General features: G+C 30.5%; 1 protein-coding gene across 3 annotated transcripts in view; it reads right to left on the bottom strand.

The window, feature by feature from the left end:
• The window catches only part of nvy (CBFA2/RUNX1 partner transcriptional co-repressor nervy), a 508,624-nt gene that overhangs the window by 415,577 nt on the left and 70,140 nt on the right, over positions 1-22,907 (bottom strand). The window contains exon 1 of one of the 3 annotated variants that reach the window (XM_075360665.1): positions 7,886-8,075. The exons of the other annotated variants lie outside the window; for them this stretch is intronic. The gene's annotated coding sequence lies outside the window, so the exon portion shown is untranslated. Of the gene's footprint in view, positions 1-7,885; positions 8,076-22,907 lie in introns of those variants that run through there. 3 annotated transcript variants of the gene reach the window in all.

Raw genomic sequence — 22,907 nt, 5'->3', positions numbered from 1 at the left:
AGCAGCAAATGGTAGAGAACAGGTGTAAATTGTTCGATTATGCTCATTCACTCAAGGTACAGTCTGTAAATCTATCCTTCTTTCTTTCTTTTTCCTGTTTAGCCTCCGGTAACTACCGTTTTAGATAATACTTCGGAGGATGAATGAGGATGATATGTATGAGTGTGAATGAAGCGTAGTCTTGTACATTCTCAGTTCGACCATACCTGAGATGTGTGGTTAATTGAAACCCAACCACCAAAGAACACCGGTATCCACGATCTAGTATTCAAGTCCGTGTAAAAATAACTGGCTTTACTAGGACTTGAACGCTGGAACTCTCGACTTCCAAATCAGCCGATTTGGGAAAACACGTTCACCACTAGACCAACCCAGTGGGTTCTGTAAATCTATCCTGTCATATAGAAGCAGTACATCGTTTACTAATTCAAATTTGTTTTCAACAATTCTCCTAATAAAAAAGTCCCCGTATCAAATTTAGTGATAGTTGGTTAAACTAGCCATAATATAAAAATTCAAACTACCGGGTTGGTCTAGTGGTGAACGCGTCTTCGCAAATCAGCTGATTTCGAAGTCCGAGATCCAATTTCAAATCCTAGTAAAGGCAGTTGCTTTTAAATGGATTTCAATACTAGATCGTGGATAACAGTGTTCTTTAGTGGTTGGATGTCAATTAACCACACATCTCAGAAATTGTCGACCTGAAACTGCACAAGACTACACTTCACTTACACTCATATATATCATCCTCAATCATCCTCTGATGTAATGCCTGACAGTGATTCCCGAAGGCTAAACAGGAAAAAAAATAGAAACCCAACAGATGCCAAAACACATTCGTAAGCGCACGTGCGCACACATTCACATTTGCAATAGGTATATACAGAATTTGTAACCCATATTTTAGTAGCTTGAATTCAGGGATTTCTAATAATCTCGAAATACTATAACAGTTTTATACGTGTTATATATAAAACAAACCGAGAATGCAAATGTTTATCAAATTTCACAAAATTATCTAGTCTACTACAAAAAATTTCGTTCTCTTTTTTTTAAATTTAGACTACAAAATTTATTCAAATAAAAGTAGTAATAATGTTAAAGTAATTGAGATCTGAATTTTTTTAAATTTTCGTTCGATGTCTATATAGTTACAAAAACGTAAGCTATAACTTTAGTAGAGCTAATCCATATTTTTTCAAACATTTTAATATTTTACTAATGCTTGACACATTATTATCAAAAATACAGCCAATTTTGTGTGAAAAATATTGCTGAAATTCCATGTTAACCTATTCAAGAAAACGTAGTGTAGAGGATAACTTTACATTGACGATTTCAACCGCAATAAATTATCTTTAGCAAATTTTCACTTCAAAGAAAAGACAATTATAATACTGTAATGTATGCAGTTTTACTTTCCAGAATAAAAAAATCCCTTTCCTCACGCCTGAAGACGGAAGCAGATTTCAGCGGTGCTAAGTAGGAGATAAAAAAGATTTCCACCTTAAAGTTAAGAAAAATTTCAAATTTACTCAATACGACAATGGTTGCATGTGAAAAAATTTTACACATATTTAGCATACGACAAGCTCCATATTCTTTCAATTCCAGTAATACTTTGCTCTTGCCGTAAGGGTTGGTCATATGAAACATTGTTTCAGAAAAACGAATAATTAATGTTTAAAGAACTACGATCACTTTAAACCGATTCGATACTGTGCCTATTAAGGGAGGAGTGATTTTTTGTCCACCTGGGAAAAACCCCATTTTTTCCACCCCCTGGGCCAGTGGTTGGTGATATCAAAAAAATTTACTTAGACAGGTCTTAGACACTTTTCCAAAGAATAGTAAAAACTTTAAACGAATTCGATATTTTACTCAGTAAGAAAGTTAACAGCGATATTTTGTTTTTTTCGAAAAAGCCTCCCTCATTTCTACCCTCATGGTCTGATTTTGCCCATTAACAAACTCGACCGAGATTTTGGGTCTCAATTGAGATTTTAAGTAACAATTTGAAAGTGATTGGCGCTAAATTACGGCAGTTATTGTGTCCAGAACAAATCGAAATATATATATTTATTACTTTAACTGACGGTGGTTTTGGGGTCTGGAGTATGTGAAACGCAGATATGTCGAAATTTTCCGGAAGTCGAATCATGGTACCCATTACAATAGGTAGGTTTCTTATGAAATCTACCTAAAATTGGAGACCACATGCTATAAAACAGTTTTTTTTTTAACTGAAATGAAGGAAATTATACGTAAAAAAATGCCACCTGGCATTTGCAGGAAATCTAACTCAAGACACACATTTATGAGATAAATTTTGAATTTCTCTAAAGAATTGTTATACAAATTTGATATTTCTGGTATAATGAAATACTGCATTCGAATTTATTCAAATGATTTATGTTGTAATATGATTTGTTTGATAATTATTTGTTTGTAAGGTTACTACTGATGTATTTTTTATTTATACTTTACGAATATACATACCTTTCAAAGGCAACCGCTAGACAGTTTCCGTTGAAGTGACGGTGGTTTTGGTGTCTGGGGGATGTGAAACGCAAAGGAATGTCAAAATGTTTTCGGAAGTCGAATCAAGGTACACATTACAATAGGTAGCTTTCTTATGAAATCTACCTAAAAAAATCAAAAACCTACTTGTTAATTGAAATTTATTGATAAATAAATTAACTAACAGTATCACTTTAGCAGTAAAATCCAGTTGTTTCGCTTTTAAATAATTATGTATTATTTATACCATATGTTATGTTTTGTAAATATATATAATTATACCAATGCGCTGAACCTTGCAGAAAAAATATAACTTCCGGCATTTGATTTTAAAAAAGTATCTGGATTTTTCTATTTAAATTCTAATGAAATATCAGATGAGTTATGCTACTTATCACTTACGAAGTTAAGAATTTATATTTATTAAAGTGAAAATACATGCATTCTAATTTCGTTGCTTTTCAACTAATAATAGTTACTATTTGTTGGTTATATTTTTATTTTTATTTTTTTTAAATAAATTCCTTTAAATACGCTTTGTACAGCTGTACAAACGTTTTTTTAATAAAACAACTTTACAACGATGATATAAAAAGAAAAGATATTAAAAAACAACTGGAAAGTATTTTTTTTTTTTTTTTTTTTTTTTTTTTTTTTTAATTATAGGACCTTTTTAAGTTCCATTATTTTAACATATGTCATTTTATATTTTTCAGTTTTATTTAAAATATGAATTGCTTTTCACTAAAAACTACCCACACGGAAAAATGCCAGTTATAAGATACCCAAAAATGTAAAGTCCTGCATCTTGATAGGTAAAAATAAGAAAAATATACAGAAAAAATGATTAAACAGACTACAATTTCTTACTGTGAAATAACTTTTTCTGAAATGCTGGAATTATTTTTTTTTCATTCTAATTTTTACGAAGTCTGGTATGAAATTATTTTTAAAATCACATCTGGATATATATTAATAAGCAACAAACGGTTTAATCCAATACTAAGCAATGATGACAATAACAAAATGGAAAATGTTTTTACATAAAAAATAGCCTATCTTATTGAAACCTCCTGCTTTATTCATGTGTATTTAATATAAATATTTATTATTTCTAACGAGGTCAACCCGTAAAGAATAATAAGCAACCCTCTCACGGCCCAATGAGATGATATATGACATGTAAATGAGGTACAGCCTTATACAGATCCAGGCTAACCATTCCTGAGACGTGGGGTTAATTGAACCTCAACCACGAAAGTACATCGGTATCTTTTGTCTAGTATTGAAATCCGTATAAGACTAACTAACTTTTACTACGATTTGAACCTCCGAATCTTCGGCTTCAGCTGTTAACTATTAAAATCAGCTGTTAAACAAGTGATTTTCGATGACGAATTAACCACTACAGCTTAATATAAATAAATGCAACAAGTTTAACAAATTTTATTATCGTTTTTTTTCCTAGACTTCAAAAAAAAAGTCTCGGCCTTTCATTCGGAGGGCCTGTGTTCAAATCCCGGTCAGGCATTGCATTTTTCACACGCTACAAAAATTACTATTTCATCTCACCTAACGGTGGTCCCGGAAAAAAAAATTAAACGAAAGACTTATCAATTCAACTTAAATTTTTATGCAAGTTTAACTTTTGCATTTACTACAAACACTGAGCTTTAGAATTTTTTTTTAATATACAGCAAGTTCGTCTATTATAAGTTTTTTGTAATTAAATGGAAAATTTATAATACTAAAAATTACATTATAATATACAGACATTTGCAAAATAATTAAAGATTTTTTCTCTAAATTTTATTTTTCTTTTAAATTATTATTATAGGATTTAACCTAGACTAAACTGTTATAGAAGTTTTGTTGATGTAGATATGATAAACAAAGTATCTGATATGTTCGCAGGAAAATTAAATGAAATTGGTGGGAAAAATTAATAATGAAAATTCCTGCATACAAGAAAAAACAAATCCCCCTCCAATTAAAAAAGATTAATGATACAAAATAATATTTTTATATTGGCTTTGCATTATTATTATTATTTATTTAAATGGTGCTTTCTCATCTTTTTATCATGCAACCAGCTATTTTCCCGCTACCAAATTTTGTAGGCTTACATTTTTTTGCAAATTAAAAATTAAAGTTATATATATTAATTCTTTTTCCTTTGAAATCGGTGCCTAATTAATAATTAGGAAATAATTGTTAACTTGTTTTTAAGAAATCGAGCACTTACTCGAAATTTAAGGAGGGCCCAACGCAGAGCCTTAATCGTATGCACTGGTGTGTTTAATACAACCTCCTACGAGGCTAGCACCGTATCGGGAAAGGCTCTCTCAATTGATTTAGTGGTGAAAATACGGGCGAACATGTAGGAATTGCAAAGAGGTAGGGAGGCCGAGTTGTTTGGGATGCGGTTTCAAGCTGGTCCTGTACCGGAGCGGAACGGTGATCGCAGTGCACCGGTTCTAAATTTCGAACAGTTGCCCATCTCCCGCCCGCGGAAGAGGCTTTACAGCCTCGCGATGGAAGCATGGCAGCATGTATGGCACGTCACAAGGGTAGGTCCTTGTGTAGATTTATACAGGGCTTGGGAGGATAGTACGCCTCTAGTTCGTTTTTAAGGGCAACGGAAGCCTAAATGCTCTCCAACCACGCGAATTTGAACCAATATTTGTTTAGGTGAAGAATCATTTGCTCCGAAAATAGGTATTACGGTTTTATAGTTACAGGAACATAAATATACCGACCAAACACGCTACCCTACCATCTTCATTAGTCCTATGTATTTATGTAGTGTTTTGGTTTATATGTTTAATTAATCTGATTCATTTTCTTTAAAATTTTTGTTAAAAACAAAAATGACTTTGTTAAAAAAAAAAGTGATTTTACGAAAATCATTTAGGTTCATGGAAACGAGGGATTAAATGATTTTCTTAATAAAATTAATTTACGTTAACAGAAAGAAGGTTTGGACTAATTTTCTTTACAAAATTAATTTACAATTTTATTTCACAAGTAACAAAGTGGTGTGATATCCTTAATGATAAAGTATAAGTAATTTTTTATTATATTTTTGTATAACAAATTGATTTTATGTTACTAATCCAATAGTAACCGTTAACATCGTTTCTAGAATCTTATTTCACAATGATTGCCCTTTCTAATGTATTAGATTTTTTCCATTTGGTTAAGATGGATTTCAAATTTATCTAGCTTATATTTGGACTTGTACTTTTAGCAATGCGATCCAAACATTAAATTTGGTTTTTGGGCGCCCCACGCTTTCATTATTTGTGAAATGAAATTGTAGATGAATATTTTAAACAAAATTACTCAAAATATTTTTCTCATAAAAACATAAATTAATTTTGGAAAGAAAGTTATTATATCTCTTGTTTACATGAACGTAGAACATTTTCTTAAAAAAATAATTTCATACGTAGTTTTCATTTGAGAAGAAGAATTTTACGAAGAAAGTAATTTAATACATTACCTTTCTCCTTTTTGCATATTACTTTATAAATTTTATATAAAAATTTTATTTTTTATTTTTATTTTACAAATTTTAGTCATCATTCCCTGGTAGGAATAAAATTATTCGATTAAAAAATAATTTTTCAAAAAACATTTTATGATTAGTCTTAACATAATCCTAGAATATATAATCAGATGTAATTATCTATCAAAAACAGAATTATTGAATTGAACGATAATTTTTCAACAAAGAATAAGAAATAATTCAAAAAACGACAAAAAAAAGATTAATAATAAAAGTTTTGAAAAACGAGCGAGATTTAAAAAAACGAGGAGTTAAAAAGCACGTGAACCAAGTGAACAACGAAGTGTTGTTCACCCAACATTCAAGACAATGTTTATCAGAAAGAGAAGCTTTAGTGATAAGTTATGCTGTTATTCAAAATAACAACCACAGATTAGAACATGATCGTTTGTTTCAACCATAAGCAAGACTACATCAGAACAATGCGAACCTAGATTGGAACACCATTGAAAATTAGACTGAATATTCAATAAAATTCATTTCAGACTGTGTGAAAAAGAACTTTTCAACAAAAGAAAGAATTTATGTCAGGTTGAGGTTATCGTATATGAAGTAACTTACTTAGTATAATACCAGTCAACACATCATCGAAACTAAATCGGACTAATTGGATATTTTCCACTGACTTGGGGCCGACTTGAATTAACATCATCAAGGAATCAAGTAAATCAGCATAGTAGTACATGAACCATGTTAGCAGAGAACAACTCATTTTCTCTCTCTCTCTCTCTCTCTCTCTCTCTCTCTCTCTCTCTCTCTCTCTCTCCAACTTCCAGTACATACGTTTGAAATCGAATATATATTTTCATGAAAAAAACTTACTCGTGAAAATTTTTACACCATATTGCTTTGTCATCTACAATGAATGTGTATGCAAATTTTGAGCTCGCTAGCTTATTGGGAAGTACGTTGAAAATCGATGGCCAAAAATTTACCACCCCGCTGCCAACAGAACGACAAACACGAAGAGTGACTTAAAAAACCATATAATCAAACTAAATTACATGATTTTATTTTAAACCGTTCGTCGATATGTAAAGTAAAAATGTATCTCAAATACATACAAATAAAACTTTTAATATTTTCGATTTAAGAAGATTTATAAAAAAAAAAAGGCAGAAGAAACTGTGCTGAGGAATAGATTTTTAAATAATTACAGTATTTTTCTTCCATTTTGTGTAAAATAAAAATTATACAGTCGGAAAAGTAAAAATTTATCACATGGGATCTAACTTTAAAAAAAAATAAATGACAATCTTATTATGCAATATATTTGAGTTAGATAACATACAAAATTATTCTTTATAAACATTTTGTTTATTTATTTTAAACAAGGAAATACTGCAAAGAACTATTTAAAATATGTACTGTACCACGTGACCAAAGTTATGTATATAGGTGATTTATAAGGTAATTTGAATATCTGGAGGGTGAAACATATAATATATTATATATATATATATATATATATATATATATGTGTGTGTGTGTATGTATATATTGTCATATTTATAATATTTCTTAATATTTGAGAAAATTAATAATGAATAGAGTAAACACTTAATCACAATGTAATTTTTCATTTTTATTTTTAAAAAAACTGAATATACAATTTTATAATTAATATTTTATTTAATATTATTTTACCTTTTTTTTTATTTTAAGAATAATGATTTACTTCATTCATTATAATAATTACGATGATTTTTAAGAACGCATATGAGTTTTAATAATGTAGAATATCGATTTATAATATATAATCTAAATATAGTAACAATATATAGATAATTTTACCAGAGATAGGCCTGAACTGGTCCGATATTTCTGCGCGAGCTCTTGAACGGATGCGAGAATGTATTGTTGAGTGTACAAGAAACAGATGGATTAGAACAACACAGACCGCTTACATACAGCGGTATGACACAATACAGGCTGTCGACCGACGTTAACGCGCGCGAGAGGACACACCACATGCGCCGCGACGACGAGCTGTACGACGCGCATGGAAACAACTTACAAATATACACCAACACACTTCGTATATATCATTATCTCATTCTAATACTCCCTGCCTCGTTCCACTAATATAAGAGCACAGAATACATACATTGCATAAGGTATCTTTACCTTAATGATGATATCTGGACAAAATGAAAGAAAGACACTAAACGATATGATTAAGAAAATAATAAATTAAAGAAAATTAAACTAAACAAAATATAATTTAATATAATTACTACCCGATGCCAAGAAATTGAAGAATCAAAATAAAATGTTTGTACTTCGGGCGAGTCACATTTTTATAATATACGACCATTTATACACCTTATATATAAAGCATTTGCCAAATTTACAGAATTAAAATTATAAAAATTTTTTAATGCGAAAATTCAAAATACGAGTGATATTTTCAGCAAACTATACTTTGCTATTATATACTTTGATTATACTTCGTTAAAAGTATAATCAAGAGATGTAATGTTTATTTTCGTACAGATTATCATAAAATAACAAAAAAATAATAATTTTTTTATTAGTTTTAATAACAGATATGTATGACAACTGAATAAAATAACACTACACACTACAAAGATTATTTAATCTAATGCGATAAACTAAAGTTATTTTGAATTCATTAAATATTACATAGAACAAAAATCTTTTCTTTTTTTTTGTTTTGGAAAAGTGGGAATCAACAGCTATGGGATTAGCCCGGTGGAAATTGATAGCGTAAGAAAGCATGACCGGGATTCAAAACCTGAACCTCAACAGAAATACCGAAACGCCTCAAACTCAGCCACTGAGGTTGTAAAAAAAAATAAAAAACTTGGAAAAGTCATTTATAAAAATGCAGCCAGTGCCACATAGGAAAGCGCTTCCAATTCCTGTACCACCAGATACATGGAACTTAGATGAAGATGAAAATGTCGAATATTGTGCTGATGTGTCAGGCGATAAAGAAAGAGAATCAAAATGTTTAGAAAATAGATATACTGATCCCCATTTAATTAATCAGAATTAAATGATCTTGTTCGTGATCAAAATTTAACAAAAAATCAAGCATAAATATAGCATCAAGACTGAAAGTATGGTATTCTTTACAACCAAACACTAAAATAGGTGCTTTTCATGACAGACAGTCAGAATTTGAAAATTTCTTCTCTCAGTTCGAAAACTTAGCATACTGTAATGATGTGGACTCTTTACTGGAAGCTTTGCACCATCCTGACAAATGACGACTTTTTATTGACTCGTCAAAGCTTAGTTTGAAACCCGGTCTACTTTACGTTGGGAATAAATACCCATCAATATCATTAGCATATGCTGTTCACATGAAGGAGTCTTATGAAAATATAAAACTTGTATTGAGTAGGGAAATATTTATGGCATATTTTTGGAGACCTGGAAGTAACAGCGCTTTTACTTGGGCTGCAACTTAGATGCACTGAGTTCTGTTGCTTTTTGTGCGAGCAGGACAGCAGAGATAGGAAATATCATTACATAAAAGAGTAGTGGAAAAAGCGAGAGGTGCTGATAAGACTATAAGAGAGAAGAATATTGTTAGGCATTAGTAAAACCAGAAAAACTTTATCTTCCACCTCTACACATTAAACTAGGTTTATTCAAAAATTTTGTTAAAGCAATGGATCGTAATGGCGCAGGATTTCAATTTCTAAAAAAACGAATTCTCTAATATAAGCGATACTAAAATAAAGGAAAATATATTTGTTCACCACAAATAAGAAAACTAATGAGTGATCCGGCGTTTGAAGAATGTTTGAATGACTTGGAGATTTCTGCATGGAAATCATTTCAAAATGAGGTAAACAACTTCCTTGGAAACCATAAGGCCAGTAACTACAGAAAACTTATGAGTGAACTCCTTCAAAACTACAAAGAACTTGTAGTTACATGTCATTCAAAATACATTTCTTACATTCACATTTACATTTTTTCTCTAAAAATTTTGGTGCTATCAGTGATGAACATGGAAAACGCTTTCACCAGGAGATATCTACAACGGAAACACGATATCAGAGAAAATGGAACCCAAAAAATGTTAGCTGATTACTGTTAGAATGTAAAGTGGGATCTATTTTCAGCAAATTACAGCAAAATCCAAAATAAATAGATTTTAGGCGAATACAAAATTCATTTAATGTATTGTCATATTACGGTCACCCACATTCTTATGTTTAAAAAAAATTTGAATTACAAGAAAACCGAGTCCAATAGAAAAAAATTATTAACTTATATAAAATCAGCATAAAAAATACTATAAGAATTAGCCATTCACTCTCATTTAACAAACAAAAAATGTAATTTTCTTGACCAGTGCTATTTACCAAACTTTATGCATCATAAGATATGACACCTCCTAAAATCTTACTCTTTAAATAGCAAAAAACTATCTCCTCGCTCTTAAGTTACAGAATCAAATTTTATTAGATCAGTGCCCATCTACAGTAGTCATCAAGGAAAATTACAAATAATTTTTTAATATTTTGGTACTGAAATATAAAGCAATTTCGGAAATTACACACGCGTGCGCGTGCACACAAACACATACCAGATTTTTAAAAAATCCTCGTTTTGAGATCTCTAGAGCTCAGAATTGCAAAAATCTCGGAAACATTTATTTTTGAACGAAACCAAAATTTTCCCTCTTAGTCAATAGTTGGAAAAGTAGAATAATTTTTCTTTTATGTAATAAAGCTTTCATAATGAAACATAAATTACACAAATTACCTTATTTTGATTTATATAATTTATGTAAGTCTTACAATACTTCTTATTTTTTTCTGACTTAAACCATTTTTAATTATGACTGTGACTTATAAATATCCATCGAAATCCAGATTTACTTTGATCACGTATAGAAGAGTTAGTTTGTCTCTATGGGTTACCATTAGTAAGGAACAGAAGTCTCGTTTCTTTTCTAGTCATTCTGTAGGAAATAATTACAAAAATTCTACATAGCAAATTTTTTCAGTGAACACGTTACTTTGCAGTGAGTTTCCCAACTACGCCGGTCAAGCCATACAATACCTTGCACAGTTTTTTCATTGCAAAACCCCTCTGGCTTCTTAGAAAAGTCTTTAGAATTCAATCATTAAAAGTCTTATTTTTATTTTTATAATAAATGTTTATAAGACACAAAAAATATTTTCCAAATTTTTTAAAATTCTAGTGTCCCGGTTTTCAATGGGGCTTTCTTCAATGATTATAATAATTATCAAAATAAGATTTAGGCAACAAAATTTTCCAAATCTTAAATAAAATTCTTTTGATTTTGAGGACTCCCTTACTCTCTGGAAACAATTTAGTAATTTTTTTTTTATTAAGAAGTAATCCTTAACAAAAAAAATAAATTTAAAAGGAAAGTTGTTCGAAGGTACTGAAAAAATAAAGAATTAATTTTATTATAATAATGAAATAAATTGCTTCTTATTTTCAGTTTTTCAATATGGCATCGTTTGGTATCATAACTATTATATATAATTTTAAAAACAGCTTACCAAATTCCAATTTTATTTCCTCTAGCGCTTTCGGCTATATTGCCATCTTCAGGAAGAGTATAGTTATGATTAAAATATATAAAATTATGCAATTAAATTATATATATATATATATATATATATGACAATTGATCGTCATTTTTAAAGTTCACGTCTTAACGGAACATAATAAAAAAATCCGAATGTGATATGCTTTGAAATTTTTGATGCGGTACACAGAAAAGGGTGATGAGTTTCTTAATTCAATTGTTACCGGCGATGAAACTTGGATTTCGTATTACACGCCAAAGAGAAAACGGCAGCCAAAGTCAATGGCATCATTCTCAATCACCAACCAGACCGACAAAGGTCAAGCCACAGCCATTTGGATGCAAACTGATGGCTACGGTCTTTTGGGATCGGTTTGGCATACTGCTGATTTCATGCCACCTTGAACGACTTTCTTCTTTCTTTTCCTGTTTAGCCTCCGGTATCTACCGTTTAGATAAGTCTTCAGAGGATGAATGAGGATGATATGTATGAGTGTAAATGAAGTGTAGTCTTGTACATTCTCAGTTCGACCATTCCTGAGATGTGTGGTTAATTGAAACCCAACCACCAAAGAACACCGGTATCCACGATCTATTATTCAAATCCGTGTAAAAATAACTGGCTTTACTAGGACTTGAACGCTGTAACTCTCGACTTTCCAAATCAGCTGATTTGGGAAGACGCGTTAACCACTCGACCAACCCGGTGGGTTACCTTGAACGACTATAAATGCAGAAGTCTACTGCGAAACTGTACGTAACTTACGGCGCGCCATTCAAAATCGGCGATGTGGTCAACTGACCGACGGCGTCGTCCTGCTGCCCGATAATGCACGTCCACATATTGCGAATCCGATACGTGATTTACTGAGAACATTTCGATGGGAAATTTATGGTCACCACCATATAGTCCGGACTTAGCTTCTTCTGATTACTACTTGTTTGGGAAATTGAAAGACTTTTTAAGCGGTAAACAATTTTCGGGTGACGATGAACTTAAAAATGCTTATAATCAGTGGCTAAATGGACTGGCGACAGAAGAATACGACGAGGGTATATTGAAGCTGGTGTATCACTACGATAAATATCTTAATTCATGTGGCGTTTGTATAGAAAAGTAGTATAAGGTATGTAGTTTATGAGAAATAAAAAAAAAATATTTATACAGTTTTCAGAGTAAATATTTTTACAATGAAACGGTCTTTAATTTAGAGATAACCTCTCGTACTTTAAATTAGAATTTTATTATACATAGTACAATAATAGGTAGCGTTACATCTTAAAAATTGAACTCTTAATTTTAAATTGATTAAATTTTGTTTAATACTAAAATGATTTAAGTAGTTGTTAATAACAATATTACCCTGTTTTACGCGATTTATGATTTTAGACAAAATTTTAAAGAAGTATAAATCATATAAAGCGGGACATTACTGTTCATAAATTCACATAAAACGGATCGAAAATCTTAACATTTACAGCAACAGGATGATGCTGTATAAATCAAAACATCATTCTGTTATGATTCTAAAAATCATAACAGCTACATATTTTCACAAAAAATGCGTGAATGGACCGTGTATCTAAAACATTATAAAAAATTGAAATAAGATGCAAAAAATAAGATATACTTTTCCAAATTTAGTTTTTCGAATACGGAACCGTTTGGTATAATAACTATTATAAATAATTAAAAAAAAAAATAGCTTACCAAATTCGAGTTTAATTTCCTCGAGTGCTTTCGGCTATTTTGACATCTTCAAGAGAAATATAATTATGATTAAAATTATAAAACTATCATAATTAAATTATATATATAACAATTGATCGTCATTTTATTATTCGTCAAAAGTTAAAGTTAAAGTTTAAGTCTAAGTGACTACGTCTGTATTGTAATAGTTTCTCAATTGTGATTATCAATTGTTATTGTTATAACAATTGAGAAACTATTGCAGTACGAACGTAGTCACTTACACTTAAACTTTAACTTTTGACGAATAATAAAATGACAATAAATTGTTTTATATATATATATATTTTAATTATGGTAATTATATTCCTCTTGAAGATGGCAGAATAGCCGAAAGCGCTCGAGGAAATTAACCTGGAATTTGGTAAATTATATATAATAATATATACGTATATTTGACAAAAAATACAAGGAAATATTAATTTAGTCAATGCACAGGGTCATCCGTTCACTGAGATTTTGAAAGAATGCAATTAAAGTTGTAAGAACTTGTTTTGAAAACCTAATATGGTATCCTTAATCCTAGTTTTGGATCAGGAATCATTGAGATAGAAAAAAGAGATATTTTTTCATATTTTCATGACAAAAACACACTTTCAAAACATATTGAAAACCAACAACGACTGATTTCATTAACAATACTTAAACCACCCGATCTCAATATCTGCTTTTAGCAGGATGATCCACAAACTATTCAACATGTCGATCATTTGAAGATCACGTAGAACTCAACGGTATGAAATATCTGGAACACACAAATGGATTTAACAGTATATTCATTGCCACAATGTTATGGAAAATAAATAAAAATATAAACAAAACAAAAAGTAGATCACATGATATACATAAACAAAGACTCGGAGAAAATATCTCTCAAGTTTTAAAATATTGGATACAAATTGACCTTCAAAATAACAAACAAATCAGAAAAAAAATTATTAAACTGAGACGTAATCGTTAAACAAACACTATTGGAATATGTATGATATCGGTGGAATATATAAATTGTATTACTCCGATTTCACATTGTTCTACAGCGGTCAAATGGGATGCATTTTTAAACAAAGATACAAGGAACAGTTGAAAGCCAGTTGAAATATCAGCATAAAGTCAATATTTACCAAATATCTCATAAACACACATTACAAATTTACCAGCAATAGTAACTCAAACCTACTAATATTATACTTATGAAAACACACAGACAGACTACACCTTTATAACTTATTGGAAAATTATAATATATCAAAATCTAAATATGCATTTAAAATTTTTTTTTAAAAACCCGCCACTGATATCAGCTGATGCTCAGAGTAAGAACAGTTACACCTGGTTGCAAAAGTGACTGAAAACGTTTTGAATCAAGAAGTTTGTTAAAACTTCGCCTGTAAGAGTCCGCATAACTAGACGGCACAGCAAAGTCAACGAACCATGTTTATAGTTCTAAACATGATCTAACCTAAAAGTGAAATGAAAATGGGGAAAAAAAAGAAAATAAAAAGCATGATAACATTACATTTCAATTCAGTTAGATTTGTAATAAAGAATACTTTCAAAAAATACCTAGAATTTTGTTCGACAACGTTTTTTCTTCCATTTGATGAACCACAGGACTCGAGTATGTGACTTTTTCCTCAAAAATGTTGGTTTAAGAGTCGCACCGCTAGGTAGCAATACTTATTCCTCAAATAGGTGGGTTTACGAATCACGCCGCTAGGTAACAGTACTTAACGGCGACTTTGAATTTACGAACGATCTCGTACAAAAACTTAATAATGTACTATAAATAATAAAATTTAAAAGAATATATACTGCATAGCTTGTTTTAATAGTAAATGCCCTTATGTAAATGAAAGTACTGAAGATGAAACATTTTTTTTAATTCCCACCACTTCATTATAGCTCCTAATAAAACACAAAAAAATGAACAGTAAGAAAGTGTTGCAACTGCGGGAACAAAGATTTGTTATATAACAGAAATAAATACGATTGGTTAAATTTATTTTTACAATTAGAACTATTTGAACTAACGGATGGAGAAATAAAAAAGGCATAAAAATTGTGTCCACGAATACGATAAAAATCGAGGGTTACACTTACAAAGTAATAAGTGCAATGTTACATTACGGATTCTCAATTCATGAAGATCTCTATACTAGTTTTATTACATAAGGAAAAATATTGTATGAAGGGATACAATATCACTATCAACAAAAAAATTGGCCGTGAAACTCAATTTGTTTGTTCTAGAAAGGCAATAAATTTTAATAAATCAATAAGATAAAAATCAGTAATTTATAAAAAAAAATAAATAATAATCTAACAAAACGCAGTGATATCCAAAAAAAAATTACAATGAAATTGTAAACAGTACAGTAAGAGTCTCGTAGATATCATTTCTTCCGCATTATTTCTCTAAATGCGATATGTATTTCATATAAATGAAATCGGGCCGGTAAGAGTTTTGTAACAAATTTTTCTATTTTGTACTTTTATATAGAACGCTTAAACATTGTTTATTCTCTATTATTGTATAGCTGTTTTCTATTACATATATTTAACATGAATTTTTTTTAAACAACATTCTAAATTAATAACCGATTTTTATAATAGAAATGTAATGTCTTACCTTTTTTGATATCATTATCATTTTGTTACAAATAGTTTCATTTATATTACAGAATTTTTGTTTTTTGAGTGGAAGAAATGATATCTGCGAGACTCATGCCGAACGGTTTATAATTTCATTGTAATTTTTTTTTATTTAATATTACGCATTTACATCGGTTGCTTGGGCAAATGTTTAAAATGTTTCTCCAAGTGAACTTGTAGTAATTTATTATTTGCAGTCCTTAAAACTTACAAGATTAGATTTTTTTAAGAAGTCAGCGGTTTTTGTCAATTTTTTGCCGATGAAAAATCTGATGAGGAATAAATATTCCTTTAAACATGTAGACCGGTTTTGAAAACAGTTGTACAGATGACGACTTGCAAAAAAAACTGATAAAGAAAGTAGTGAATCATTTCACTACTTTTAGTGAGAAAAAACCGTAAACCTACTTTCCTAAGTAGAGGAACCTATCGTAAATCTACTTTCGCGGTTTCCGTTAGCAGAAAAAACGATGACAGTTTGGGAATCGATAAACTTTTTCTATACCAGCAGTCAATCATTTGAAGCCGTTTTAAAATTATTTAAATGTTAATCCAAACAGCGTTGTATTAAAGCGAGTTTATGATAACCAACATTAAAATTTAAATTAAATAAATATGCATTTTTGGGACGTAAATTTAATGTCAAATTTTCATACTTTTGCTATCAATATATAATAAAAATAATTGCAAGATATTTTTGTTATGTTTAGAATAAAATTATCGCATATTCCCACAAAATATTGTTTACGTTTGCCCATTTTCATCGACTCTATATCAGATAGAAAAAAATCAGTCTGAAAATGACTGATTGATCATCCGACATTACCGTCGAGTAATTTTTGAAAATAATTCAGATGTACTTAAAACAATTCAGCACTTTATTTAACATCTTATTTTTCTTACCTAATAACAGGATTAGACAAGCGATTAGAAAATACTTTTCATCATTATTATGAACTTACATGACGCTTCTACATATCAGCTAATTTTATTTATTTAAACAGTGCAAGGAATGGTAGTAAAATTCAAAGTTTTAAAATGTCAATGTTTTTGTCTGTTTTCATTGTTAAATTTTGTAACAAAATAATTTTTTTAGCTCACCTTTTGGAATACGTATTTCTAATACAGTAAAAATAGACATCCGGAAGAAAATAATTAAGGGTCATTAACCTTTTTTTTTTTTAACAACGGTTACTCACTTATTAAGATTCTGGAGAGTTCTAAAAAACAGGATTGACTATTACCGGTTGGAAGAGAGACAAATGAGGATAAAAAACCTTTTCTTTCTTTTTACAAAAATTTCAAAAACTACTGATTTTATGAAAAATTGTCATAAAAAAACAGTTTTTGATGATTACAAAATTCCTTGAAATTTGGTCTCTTTTTTAATCTGTCCAATTAAATTTATAGAATTTTTTTAAATTTTGAATCTTTTACTTTGGAAATAAAGTATTTTTTAAGTCCATTTTTTTCGATATTTTGCAAACGACGGAATTTTTATACATATTCTTAAAACCTTAAATTTTTTTTTTCTAAAAATGGTTGAAACGTAAGTTTAGACAAATTACTTACTTGTAATTTGCTTTTTCTTTCGGTACTGTACCTTTAAAATAACTGGATAATTAATAATATATCCAATGAATCTATAATTTTATTAAATTATTTTTTCGAGAAAAACTCATTTTTGATGGGTTTAATTGAAACCCATCAAAAATCATTTATATAGGTAATATTTATTTATATCTTTAAATACGTGTTGAACTTAAACAACTTATTTTTCTGAGATAAATTTTCATGTCTATTCAGGTTTTAGGATGTAGGGGGTACACCGAAATGAAACGACTAGCACTAGATAGGGAATCTTGGAGAGCTGCATCAAACCAGTCAAATGACTGAAGACAAAAAAATTGAAAAAGTGAAATTCGTTAACTCTTTTTACTTTCTTGTACGAAGTAAAGGAAGTATTGTGATCGCGAAAAATTTTGGTTTTCAGATTTCAACGGAAATATCCATTTTGACCATCCCTGAATCCATTTTGACTAGTTTCGACGCGACGTCTGTACGTACGTACGTATCTCGCATAACTCAAAAACTATATAAACGCTATAGGATGCTAAAAATTTGGATTTAGGACTGTTGTTACATCTAGCTGTACACCTCCCATTTTTATTGCAATCGACTGGACGTATAATGTCCAGAAAAGCTCAAAACATGTTGCTCAAAACATTTCCAAAAATATCTGGATTTTCGACATTTTCTTAATGCAGTAATAAGCTCTCATTGAGAGCTTTTCAACGATATATCATAAATGGTATATATTTTCATTGGTTCCAGAGTTACAACCAAATGAAATTTTAATTAATGAAATATTTGGATTTTAGAAGGGGAAGGCACATCGGTTCGACTCGGACTTCATCTCATTTTTTTTTTAAATTTAAATATGTTGATTTATTAATAATTATTAACCTATGATAGTAAAAAAATTTATTCAATAACAATAAAATCCCACCGAGTTGGTCTAATGGTGAATGCGTCTTACCAAATCGTCTTACCAAATGCGTCTTACCAAAATCTACCAAATCACCTGATTTGGTAGTCGAGAGTTCCAGCGTTCAAGTCCTAGTACAGCCAGTTATTTTTACACGGATTTGAATACTAGATCGTGGATACCGGTGTTCTTTGGTGGTTGGGTTTTTAATTAACCACACATCTCAGGAATGGTCGAACTGAGACTGCACAAGACTACATTTCATTTACACTCATACATATCATCCTCATTCATCCTCTGAAGTATTATTTGACAAGTAATTACCGGAGGCTAAACAGGAAAAAGAAAGAAATAATAACAATAAAAAGAAAATTGAAAAAATATCAGTTATTAACGAAATAAAATTTTATGTACTTTTCATTTTAAAAAAATGTGTATATGTAATTTAATAGGCTTACAAGGAAGTTATGTGGTGTCTACATGAAACGTTTTTTTATAAACGTTTACAGATAAATCTTTGGAAAGAGAACCGTCTGGTTATTCGCTTTCAAAAATTTAATCTGTTTAGATTATTTTCAACCTGTTTAGGTTGCTATCCCCTGAAAGACAACTAATAGTGTAAACCTTAATATTTTTTTTAAGCAAGCTATAAAAACACACGTAATAAAACATATTTTTATAATATAGTAGGTAAAGTGACACAATTTTAAAACATGCAGATATAATCTGCAGTATTCCAGGTAAAATTAAGTACCTTCACACAGACAATGCACTCACAATGCGATATATAAATATCGAAGGAAGATAAAAATGATTTATGCTTATATACTCAAGAAATAACATGATGTAACACTCTTCGGACTCTATTTTAATTAACATTTATCATACGTCAAACAATTACGAGAAATGAGATCCATTGTTTAAAACTTTTAAATGTGTTACGTGTAGGCTATAAAGGCTATTAAGGTGAGAGCAAACATATGTGCATAAATTTGACAGTTCCGTGGTAAGAATTCGATTGTATTATGGCTCAAATGATTATTTCTCTGCCAGATGAACGGCACGGAGAATGTTGGATCCTGTCCATAACAGCTTTATTGGACTTGATGCTGGTTATTCCAAACTACCCCAGCAGTAAGCAGTTTAGTGACGGTAAACCTTCTGTCTGGCAGCGACGAGACCAGCTAATAATGACTTATATGTGACGTATAAAATCGCAACCTCAACAACCCCCCTCTATGTATTGTTGTTAAAGGTATTATCTGAGTGACCATTTTGTTGAGCGGTCCCGTTTAATAGATCTAATGATTGTTGTAGCCCAATGTATACTTAGTTTCTCAAACTGCCGGCTACATTCAATGTTCAAAAATTTGATGAACTTCCACAATTTCATTTTTTCTTACAGATGACAAAGTAACACCATTCACTGCTGACGTTGGAGTTTCTTTACCATTTCTTTCTTAACTCTTTAAACCATCTGAACTTTTTTCCTGTCTAGCCTCTGAGAATCACCGTCAGGTATTACTTCAGAGGATGAATGAAGATGAAACGTATGAGTGTAAGTAAAGTGTAGTCTTGTACAGTCTCAGGTCGACCATCCCTGAGACTTGTGGTTAATTGAAACCCAACCACCAAAGAACACCGGAATACACGATCTAGTATTCAAATCCGTATAAATGTAACTGTCTTTACTAGAATTTAAAGAGTTGGAGCTCTCTACTTCGAAATCAGCTGATTTGCGAAGACGCGTTCATCACTAGACCAACGCACAGATGTCTGGTCAACAACTGAACCTAGATGTTGTCAATCAAACTAAGCAGAGTGACTTAGTAGCCGTTACTTTATTCTTGGCCAGAGAAAAAATCTAATATCGAAACCACATGACTTCCTTGTATGCCTATAATATATATACATATATACATTTTTTTTTAAAGTGAAGAGTACATAAAATTTTACTTCATAAAACTTCTGATATTTTTTCATATTTTTTTAAATTTTTTTATTGTTATTATTAAATTATTTATTGTAAAACTATATTTTACAATCAGAAGTTAATAATTATTAATAAATCAATATATTTAAATTAAAAAAAAGGAGATGAAGTCGGATTCGAACCAATGTGCCTTCCCTTGTAAGATCCAAATATTTCATTAATTAAAATCTTATTTGGCTATAACTCTGGAACAAATGAAAATAAGTACCACTTATTATATATCGTTTAAAAACTTCCATCGAGGGCACTTGTTACTGCGGTTAAGAGAAAGTCCAAAATCCATTTTGTTTGGATTTGGGGCTTTTTTGGACACTTTTGGTTCAGTCGATTGCAATAAAAATGGGAGGTGCACAACTAGATGTTACAACAGTTCTAAATCCAAAATTTCAACATCCTACGGCTAATCGTTTTTGAGTTATGCGAGATACATACATACGTACTAACGTCACGCCGAAACTAGTCAAAATGAATTCAGGGATGGTCAAAATGGATATTTCCGTTGAAATCTGAAAACCGAAATTTTCCGAGATCACAATACTTTCTTTACTTCTTACAAGGAAGTAAAAATTTAAAATTCTTGAAATCAATTAAATTTTTATCGTGGTTTTGATTTATTTTCTATTCCTTTCATTTTTTTGGTTCTTATAAATATAAATATTGGTCATTTATATAAGTAATATTTATTTATTTTTATCCTTTAATACGATTTTAACTTAAACAACTTATTCTTCTGAGACGGATTTTCATGTATTTTCAGGTTTTAGAATATTCTCCTTTGGAAGTTTCCTTACAACTCCTTTTTTCTTTTCTTAATTATTTTTGCTTATGTATTCAAAGTCTGTGTTGTTCTTTAATATCAAACAGCTTTTCCTTGAAATTCTGTTAATGTTTTTGATAGTACGGCTAAGTATTTTATGCGTATCGCAGGCAATAACTTAACCCACCGGGTTGGTTCATCTTTTAGTCTATGCCAAAGAATACGAACAATTATAGTACCAATTTTTTCAAACCTTTATTTTGCCTTGTACTTAGTTTCTTTAATTATTCTCAGTTGGATATTTTATATATTTCTTGTAAAGCCTATACTAAATAAAATACGTTTACATAACTAATAAAGTTATCCTTTTGCCTTCCCTAAAGATTTGCCTAAAGATGACATTAAATGAAGAATAGATTACTGATTAAATCTAAAAATATACCGGGTGTACAAAAAAGGAATATCAGGGTTGTAACTGTTTATAACATCTTTTGGATGAAGTGTACAGTGTTGCTTTAAAAGTAAAAAGAGTACAAAATGTTATTCTTTTAGAGTAGAAGTTTTAGTTGTGTGCATGGCCGTAAATTGATTTTCTATCTTTCTTCTTGACAGCATTACTAGCAAAGATGGCGACTCCGGAACACAAAGTATTCTGAGTTCACAGTTTGCTAAACGGGAATCGTGGTTATATTTTAGCATATGTTCCATAGAGGGTTTAATTGCGATCCTCAAAGTGATAATAATATTAATGAGGCATAATCACTATGAAACGACCATAATTCTCTAAAAGGACGAGTAAGGGACAACCAGGAGTATCTGAAGAAAATGTTAAATGTAATAGGGAATTTTTCCTGCGTAATCCTAAAAAATTATTGAAAAAGCCAACCTCGAAATAGCAATACTGATAATAGTGTGAATCATTTTAAAGAAACGCTTACGAATTCATCCATACGATTTACAGCTGTTACAGGCTTTGAATCCTACCTACTATGCTGTGCGGGCCAACTTCCCAATGGAAATGTTAGAGAATAAAGATGATGAATTTCCTGATCTTACTTTGATTAGTGATGAGTCAGCATTTTAACTTAACGGAAAAGTTAGCGCACATAATGTCCGTATCTGGGGAGGAGAAAGGAACTTCACGAAATTGAATATTTTATGTGAATATACGGAAGGCAAAAAACAAGACGTTCTTTTTGGATGAAGCAAGGATAACAGGAGTTACTTGCTTGAATATGCTGCGTACATGTCTCTTTCCTCAAACTTTTCCCAAACCGCTGGATCGGTCGGCATGGATCTTATGACAGAGCTTGTTTCCGGTGGCCTCCAAGTTCTTCCAATCTGACCAGATGGGATCTCTTCCTTTAGGGTTTTATAAAAGATCTTGAGTATGTTCCTCTGCTACCTGTTGATTTATCCGATTTGAGGCAGATAATTGAAGCAGCTGTCTACTTTCATTACTCCAGACATGCCGGTTAAAGAATGGGACAAACTCTCTTATCGGTTGGATGTGTGCCGAGTAACGAAGAGTATTTATTTATTTATTTTTTTTATTTAAAGTAACCCACCGGGTTGATATAGTGGTTAACTTGTCATCGAAAATCAGCTGATTTCGAAGACGAGAATTC

Source organism: Lycorma delicatula, chromosome 1, assembly GCF_047948215.1.
Source record: "Lycorma delicatula isolate Av1 chromosome 1, ASM4794821v1, whole genome shotgun sequence".
NCBI lineage: Eukaryota > Metazoa > Arthropoda > Insecta > Hemiptera > Fulgoridae > Lycorma > Lycorma delicatula.
Note: the sequence above shows the minus strand (reverse complement) of the source record. Positions and strands in the feature narration are given on the sequence as shown.